Source organism: Artemia sp. Qi Xiang Cuo, chromosome 5 (assembly GCF_049724085.1).
Source record: "Artemia sp. Qi Xiang Cuo chromosome 5, ASM4972408v1, whole genome shotgun sequence".
Taxonomy (NCBI): Eukaryota; Metazoa; Arthropoda; class Branchiopoda; order Anostraca; family Artemiidae; genus Artemia; species Artemia sp. Qi Xiang Cuo.
In genome coordinates, this window is record NC_142798.1 from 84,800,766 (window position 1) to 84,810,502 (window position 9,737).

Consider the following 9,737-nt stretch of genomic DNA (forward strand, 5'->3'; position numbering starts at 1 on the left):
GAGGTGTCAATTACACTGTCCCCGTTAAACTCAATAATCCAGCAATTGTTGATGTGAACTCTTGTTGACATACAAGAAAACAAATTGACCTTAAAAATTTCGGTCCCCTCGATCAATACATTCCCCCTAGCGTAAACCTAGACGAACAACAACAATCAATTTCTCAGAAATTCACTTCCCCTTCGATTACACAATCAATCTCTCAGAAATCCATTTCTCCTAGGGAGTTTATGCCCATATTTGGTGTTCGTACGGAGTTACATTGACTTGTAGATAGCAGCAGGGGTGAGCGCTGGGGCTGGTACCCCCCTCTCTACATGAACAATTAAAAGAAACACCAATTAAAAGTTCCCACCACCTGAACAATTAAAAGAAACAAAGATGGTCTTCAATGCATTCCATACCTTGTCCTTCCCTTTGAACAACTGAAAGAAACAAAGGTTATATATATATATATATATATATATATATATATATATATATATATATATATATATATATATATATATATATATATATATATATATATATATATATATATATATATATATATATATATATATATATATATATATATATATATATATATATATATATATATATATATATATATATATATATATATATATATATATATATATATATATATATATATATATATATATATATATATATATATATATATATATATATATATATATATATATATATATATATATATATATATATATATATATATATATATATATATAACCTTTGTTTCTTTCAGTTGTTCAAAGGGAAGGACAAGGTATTGAAGGCATTGACGACCATCTTTTTTTCTTTTAATTGTTCAGGTGGCGGGACAAAAACTTTTTTTTTCCTCGGCTTGTCTTTTGTCACTATGAAAGACATATCGCCGAGCCTTTACTTCTTTTGATTGTTCAGGTGGTGGAAAAAAACTTTTTTTTCTTCAAACGATCTATCCAGTCCAAATTTTTGATTTTCAAAAGTATGATAGGTATTGATGACCTTATCCATGTCAAAATCCAAAACCCAATCATCATTGCTATGATTTTCAAAATTTTTGATTCGTTACACCTCGGCTTATCTTTCGTCATTATAAAATATATATCGGCGAAACTTTGTTTTTGTAACAAAGGTATGGGGCACGCGGAAGGCTTCTATATATATTAAATAAAAAAAACAAGTTTTTTCAACTGAAAGTAAGGAGCGACATTAAAACTTAAGACGAACAGAAATTATTCCGTATATGAAACGGACTGTCCCCTCCTCAACGCCTCGCTCATTACGCTAAAGTTTTTTATTGTTTAAAAAAATAAAGTTGTCAGACAGAGTCAAACTTTAGCGGAAAGAGCGAGGCGTTAAGGAGGGGACAGTCCCTTTCATATACGGAATAATTTCTGTTTGTTTTAAGTTTTAATGTCACTCCTTACTTTCAGTTTAAAAAACTTGTTTTTTTATTTAATTTTTGAACGTTTTCGAATAAATGCAGGTTTTGATCTTGGCTCACCGTACATGAATAATTAAAACAAAATTTTCTTATTAATTTCCTTTTATTTAGTTAAATGGCTTTCTCGAAACTTGTTGAATTTTATTTACGAACGTTTTTATTAGTAATAAATATACGTAACTTACGAATTAACTTACGTAACGAACTTCTTTTTTCATATATTTTTAATACGTTTATTAGGGGGTTCGCCCCCTAGTCAATACCTTGCTCTTTAAGCGAAAGTTCCAATTTTGTTCCTATAAGACTCTAAGCTATAAGACTCTAAGCTATAAGACTCTAAGCTATAATACTTCAAGCTAGAAGACTCTAAGCTATAAGATTCTAAGACTCTAATAAGTTATAAGACTCTAAGCTGTAAGACTCTAAGCTATAAGACTCTAAGCTATAAAACTCTAAACTATAAGACTCTAAACTATAAGACTCTAAGCTATAAGACTCTAAGCCATAAGACTCTAAGCAATATGGCTCTAAGCAATAAGGCTCTAAGCTATAAGTAAAAGATATATAAGACTCTACTAAAAAAGACTCTAAGAAATAAGAATCTAAGCTATAAGAATCTAAGCATTAAGACTATAAGATACATGACTCTAAGATATACGACTCTAATCTATAAGACTCTAAGCTATAAGACTCTAAGCTACAAGAATCTAAGCTATAAGACTTAAAGCTAAAAGACTCTAAGCTATAAGACTCTTAGACTCTAATAAGCTATAAAAATCTAAGCTATAAGACTCTAAGCTATAAAACTCTAAGCTATAAGACTCTAAACAATAAGACTCTTAACTATAAGACTCTAAGCTGTAAGACTCTAAGCTATAAGACCCTAAGCCATAAGGCTCTAAGCTCTAAGCTATAAGACTCTTAAGCTATAAGCCTCTATGCTATAAGACTCTAAGCTATAAGACTCTAAGCTATAAGACTCTAAGCTATAATAATCTAAGCTATAAGACTCTAAGCTATAAGACTCTAAGCTAAAAGACTCTAAGCTATAAGACTCTAAGCTATAAGACTCAAAGCTAGATAACTCTAAGCTATAAGACTCAAAGCTATAAGACTATAAGCCATAAGACTTTAAGCTATAAGACTCTCAGCTATAAGACTCTAAACTATAAGACTCTAAGCTATAAGACTCTAAGCCAAAAGACTCTAAGCCAGAAGGCTCTAAGCCATAAGGCGCTAAGCCATAAGGCTCTAAGCTATAAGACTCTAAGCTATAAGACTCTAAGCAATAAGACTCTAAGCAATAAGACTCTAAGCTATAAGACTCTAAGCTGTAACACTCTAAGCTATAAGACTCTAAGCTATAAGACTCTCAGCTATAAGACTACAAGCTACAAGACTCTAAGCTATAAGACTCTAAGACTCTAATAAGCTATAAGAATCTAAGCTATAAGACTCTAAGCTATAAAACTCTAAGCTATAAGACTCTAATCTATAAGACTCTAAACTATAAGACTCTAAGCTATAAGACTCTAAGCCATAAGACTCTAAGCAATAAGACTCTAAGCAATAAGTCTCTAAGCTATAAAAATAAAAGATATACTTCTATAATCTTTAATACTCTTAGACAAAAGGATCTAATATTTAATGCTCTAAGAACTAACACTCTTTGCGAGGAGACTCTAAGCTAAAAGACTCAAAGCTATAAGACTTCAAGATACAAGACTCTAAGATATAAGACTATAAGACTCTAATTAGCTATAATACTCTACACTAAAAGACTGTAAGCTGTAAGACTCTATGATATAATACTCAAAGCTATATCACTCCACGCTCTAAGCTATTAGACTCTAAGCTATAAGACTCTAAGCTTTAAGACTCTAAGCTATACGACTCTAAGCTATAAGACTCTAAACTATAAGAATATAAGCAATAAGACTCTAAGCTATAAGACTATAAGCTATTATGCTATAATCTATAAGACTCTAAGCTATTTGGCTCTAATCCTCATGGCTCTAAGCTCTACGAATCTAATCTACAAGAATCTAAGCTATAAGACTCTAAGCTATAAGACTCTAAGCTATAAGACTCTAAGCCATAAGACTCTAAGCCATAAGGCTCTAAGCCATAAGGCTCTAAGCTATAAGACTCTAATATATAATTCTCTACGCTATAAGACTCTAAGCTATAAGACTCTAAGATATAAGACTCTAAGCTATAAGACTCTAATCTATAAGACTCTAAGCTATAAGACTCTAAGCTATAAGACTTCAAGCTACAAGACTCTAAGCTATAAGACTCTTAAACTCTAATAAGCTATAAGACTCTAAGCTAGAAGACTCTAAGCTATAAGACTCTAAGCTATAAGACTCTAAGCTATAAGACTCTAAGCTATAAGACTCTAAGCTATAAGACTTCAAGCTACAAGACTCTAAGCTATAAGACTCTTAGACTCTAATAAGCTATATGACTCTAAGCTATAAGACTCTAAGCTGTAAGACTCTAAGCTATTAAACTCTAAGCTATAACACTCCAAGCTCTAAGCTATAAGACTCTAAGCAATAATAATCTAAGCTTTAAGACTCTAAGCTATACGACTCTAAGCTATAGGACTCTAAACTATAAGACTCTAAGCTATAAGACTATAAGCTATAATACTCTAAGCTATAAGACTCTAAGCTTTAAGACTCTAATCTATAAGACTCTAAGCTATAAGACTCTAAGCTATAAGACTCTAAGCTATAAGACTCTAAGCTATAAGACTCTAAGCTATAAGACTCTAAACAATAAGACTCTAATCCATAAGAATCTAAGCCATAAGACTCTAAGCCATAAGACTCTAAGCTATAAGACTCTAAGCTATAAGACTCTAAGCTATAAGACTCTAAGCTATAAGACTCTAAGCTATAAGACTCTAAGCTATAAGAATCTAAGCTATAAGACTCTAAGCTATAAGACTTAAAGCTAAAAGACTCTAAGCTATAAGATTCTTAAACTCTAATAAGCTATAAGACTCTAAGCTAGAAGACTCTAAGCTGTAAGACTCTAAGCTATAACACACTAAGCTATAACACTCCACTCTCTAATCTAAAATACTATAACCTATTAGACACTCAGAAATATGTAACTTAGATATTATTAAATTATATATATTAATAAAAGATATTATTAATTAAGATAAATGTATATAATATATTAGACAATATTATATTATTATATAAGATAAAAGACAAAATTATATAAGAATAGATTAAATTAGACTCTATGCTAATAGTCTCTGAGCCATATGAGTATTATTCTCAATACCATAATCTAAAAGCATCTTAGCTATTAGACTCTAAGCTGTAAGACTCTAAGCTATAAGACTCTAAGCGCTAAGACTCTAAGCGATAAGAGTCTCAGCTAGAAGACTCTAAACTATAAGACTATAATGTATATGAATAAAAGCTGTAAGAAATTAAGCTATAAGCCTATAAGATGTAAGTATATACTTTATATGACTATAAGATATAAGAATCTAGTTTCTAAGATAAAGGACTAAGCTAATTATACCTAAGATAAGAGAATCTGAGAAACGAGAATATGAGATATCATAATCTAAGATACAAGACTCTAAGCTATAGGACTTCAAGCTACAAGACTCTAAACTGTAAGACTCTTAGACTCTAATAAGCTATAAGACTTTTAGCTATAAGACTCTAAGCTATAAGACTCTAAGCTATAAGACTCTAAGCTATAATACTCTAAGCTATAACACTCTAAGCTATTAGACTCTAAGACTATAAGACTCTAAGCTATAAGACTATAATCCATAAGACTATAACCTAGAAGACTCTAAGCTGTAAGGAACTTCGCCATATGACTATGAGGTGTAATACTTTAATCTGTAACACGCTAAACTTTAAGACTCTAAGGTATAAGACTAGATGCTATAAGAATCTAAGATATAATACTCTAAGCTAAAAGACTCTAATCTATAAGAATCTAATCTATAATAATCTAATCTATAATACTCTAATCTATAAGACTCTAAGCTATAAGACTCTAAGCTATAAGACTTCAAGCTAGAAGACTCTAAACTGTAAGACTCTTAGACTCTAATAAGCTATAAGACTTTTAGCTATAATAATCTAAGCTATAAGACTCTAAGCTATAAGACTCTAAGCTATAAGACTCTAATCTAAAACACTCTAAGATATAAGACTCTAAGATGTAAAACTATAAGCTGTAAGACAATAAGATCCAAGAATCAAATCTATAGTACATCAAGATAAAAGACTCTAATATATAAGAATCTAAGACTCTAATAAGCTATAAGACTCTACGCTATAAGACTCTAAGGTGTAAGACTCTAAGCTGTAACTCTATGAGCTATAAGACTCAAAGCTTTAAGCTATAAGACTCTAAGCTATAAGACTCTAAGCTATAAGACTCTAAGTTATAAGACTCTACGCTATAAGACTTCAGGCTACAAGACTCTAATCTATAACTCTTAGACTCTAATAAGCTATAAGACTATAAAATATAAGACTCTAAGCTATAAAACTCTAAGCTTTAAGACTCTAAGCTATAAGACTCTAAGCTATAAGACTCCAAGCTCTAAGTTATAAGACTCTAAGATATAAGACTCTAAGCTATAAAACTCTAAGCTATAAGACTCTAAGCTATAAGACTCTAAGCTATATGACTCTAAGCTATGAGACTTTTAGCTATAAGGCTCTAGGCTTAAAGACTCTAAGCTATAAGACTGTAAGCTATAAGACTCTAAGCTATACAACTCTAAGCAATAAGACTCTAAGCTATAAGACTCTAAGCTATAAGACTCTAAGCTATAAGACTATAAGCTATAAGACTCTAAGCTACAAGACTCTAAGCTATAAGCTATAGACTTTTAGCTATAAGAGTTTTAGCTATAAGACTCTTGGCTATAAGACTCTAAGCTATAAGACTCTAAGCTATAAGACTCTAAGCTACAAGACTCTAAGCTATAAGACTCTAAGCTAAAAGACTCTAAGCAATAAGACTCTAAGCTATAAGACTCTAATCTATAAGACTAAGCTATAAGACTCTAAGCTATAAGACTCTAGGCTATAAAACTCTAAGCTATAAGACTCTAAGCTATAAGACTCTAAGATATAAGACTCTAAGCTATAAGACTCTAAGCTATAAGACTCTAATCTATAAGACTCTGAGCTATGAGACTCTAAGCTATAAGACTCTAAGCTATAAGACTCTAAGCTATAAGACTCTAACTATAAGACTCTAAGCTATAAAACTCTAATCTATAATACTCTAAGCTATAAAACTCTTATCTATAAGACAATAAGCATAATAACTCTTAGATAAAATAATCAAAGAACTAAGACTCAAATAAACAATACTCTAATATATAAGACAATAATCTATAAGACTCTAATATATAATACTAAAATCTATAAGACTATACTATATAAGACTCTAAGCTACAAGACGACTCTAAGCTATACGACTCTAAGATATACTACTCTAAGCTACACTACTATAATATCTAGTACAATAAGCTATAAGGTTATAAGCTATAAGACTATAAGATGTAACACTCTAAGCTATAAGACTCTAAGCTGTAAGACTCTAAGCTATAAGACTCTAAGCTATAAGACTCTAAGTTATAATACTATAAGATAAAAGATTATAAGCTATAAGACTATAAGCTATAAGACTCTAAGCTATACACTCTAATCTATAAGTCTCTAATAGATAATACTCTAATCTATAATACTCTAATCTATAAGACTATAAGCTAACAGACTCGAAGATAAAAAAATCTTAGATAGAATAATATAAGATATAAGAATCTAAGCTATATGACTCTAAGCTATAAGACTCTAAGCTATAAGACTCTAAGCAATAAAACTCTAAGCTATAAGACTCTAAGTTATAAGACTCTAAGCTATAAGACTCTAAGCTATGAGACTTTTAGCTATAAGGTGTATAGCTATATATGAGACTTTTAGCTATATGAGACTTTTTAGATTAAAGACTAAGCTATAAGACTGTAAGCTATAAGACTATAAGCTATAAGACTCTAAGCTAAAAGACTCAAAGCTATAAGACTCTAAGCTAAAATACTCTAATCTAAAAGACTATAAGCTAAAAGAGACTAAGCTACAAGACTCTAAGCTAAAAGCTATAGACTTTTAGCTATATGACTCTAAGCTACAAGACTCTAATCTATAAGACTCTAAGCTATTAGACTCTAAGCTATAAGACTATCAGATATAAGACTCTACTATATTAGACTCTAATAGATATGACATTAGTATATAAGGGACTAATAGATATGACAATCATAGCTAAAACTTTAAGCTCTAAAACACTAAGCAATAAGACTCTAAGCTATAAGACTAAGCTATAAGACTCTAAGCTATAAGACTAAGCTATAAGACTCTAAGCTATAAGACTCTAAGCTATAAGACTCTAAGCTATAAGACTCTAACTATAAGACTCTAATCGATAAGACTCTAACCTATAATATTCTAAGCTAAAAGAATCGAAGCTTTAACACTATATGCTATTACTCAAAATGCATTAAAACTCTAATGTGTAATACTCTGAGCTGTCAGATTCAATGCAATAATAGACGAAGCAAAAATACAAATAGCTCAAAGACTTTAAGCTGTAAGACGCGAAGATGTAAGTTTAAGCTATAACCCTCGGAGCTAAAAGACACTAAGCTATAAGACTCAATGGTATACAACTCTCAGCGCTATGAGTATAAGCTCTAAGACTCGTATTTCTAACACTCTAAGCTGGATGACTATCAGCAATACCACTATAAGCTCTAATACTCTAAGCTATAAGACTCAAAGCAATAAGACTCTAAGCTATAAGACTCTAAGCTATAAGACTCTAACTATAAGACTCTAAGCTATAAAACTCTAAGCTATAAGACTTTAAGCTATAAGACCCTAAGCTATAAGACTCTAAGGTATAAGACTCTAAGCTTTAAGACTATAAGCTATAAGACTCTAAGTTATAAGACTCTAAGCTATTAGACTCTAAGCTATAAGACTCTGAGCTATAACACTCTAAGCTATAAGACTATAGGATATAAGACTCTAAGCTATATTACTCTAAGCTATAAGACTCTAAGCTATTAGACTCTAAGCTATAAGACTCTAAGCTATATGACTCTAAGCAATAAGACTCTAAGCTATAAGATTCTAAGCTATAAGACTCTAAGCTATAAGACTCTAAGCTATACACTCTAAGCTAAACAACTCTAATTTATAAAACTATAAAATGTAACACGCTAATCTATAAGACTCTAAGCTATAAGATCCTAAGCTATAAGACTCTAAGCTATCAGACTCTAAGATATAATACTCTAATCTATAAGACGCTAATCTATAAAGCTCTAATCTATAAGACTCTAAGCTATAAGATCCTAAGCTATAAGATTCTAAGCTATAAGACTTTAAGCTATAAGACTCTCAACTATAAGACTCTAATCTATAAGACTCGAAGCTATAAGACTCTAAGCCAAAAGACTCTAAGCCATAAGGCTCTAAGCCGTAAGTCTCTAAGCTACAATACTCTAACCCATAACACTCTAAGAAATAACACTCTAAGCTATAAGACTCTAAGCTATAAGACTCTAAGCTATAACACTCTAAGCTATAAGACTCTAAGCTATAAAGACTCTAAGCTATAAGACTCTAAGCTATAAGACTTCAAGCTAGAAGACTCTAAGCTATAAGACTCTTAGAATCTAATAAGCTATAAAAATCTAAGCTATAAGACTCTAAGCTTTAAGACTCTAAGCTATAAGACTCTAAGCTATAAGTCTCTAAACTCTAAGACTCGAAGCTATAAGACTCTAAGCTATAAGACTCTAAGCTATAAGACTCGAAGCTATAAGGCTCTAAGCTATAAGACTCTAAGCTATAAGACTCTAAGCTATAAGACACTAAGCTATAAGACTTCAAGCTACAAGACTCTAAGCTATAAGACTCTTAGACTCTAATAAGCTATAAGACTCTAAGCTAAAAGACTCTAAGCTGTAAGACTCTAAGCTATTAAACTCTAAGCTATAAAACTCCAAGCTCTAAGCTATAAGACTCTAAGCTATAAGACTCTAAGCTTTAATACTCTAAGCTAGAAGACTCTAAGCTATAAGACTCTAAGCTATAACACTATAATATATAAGACTATAATCTATAAGAATATAATCTTTATGTCTATAAGATAAAATACTCTAATATATATGAATATAATATATAAAACTCGAAGCTAAAAGAATATA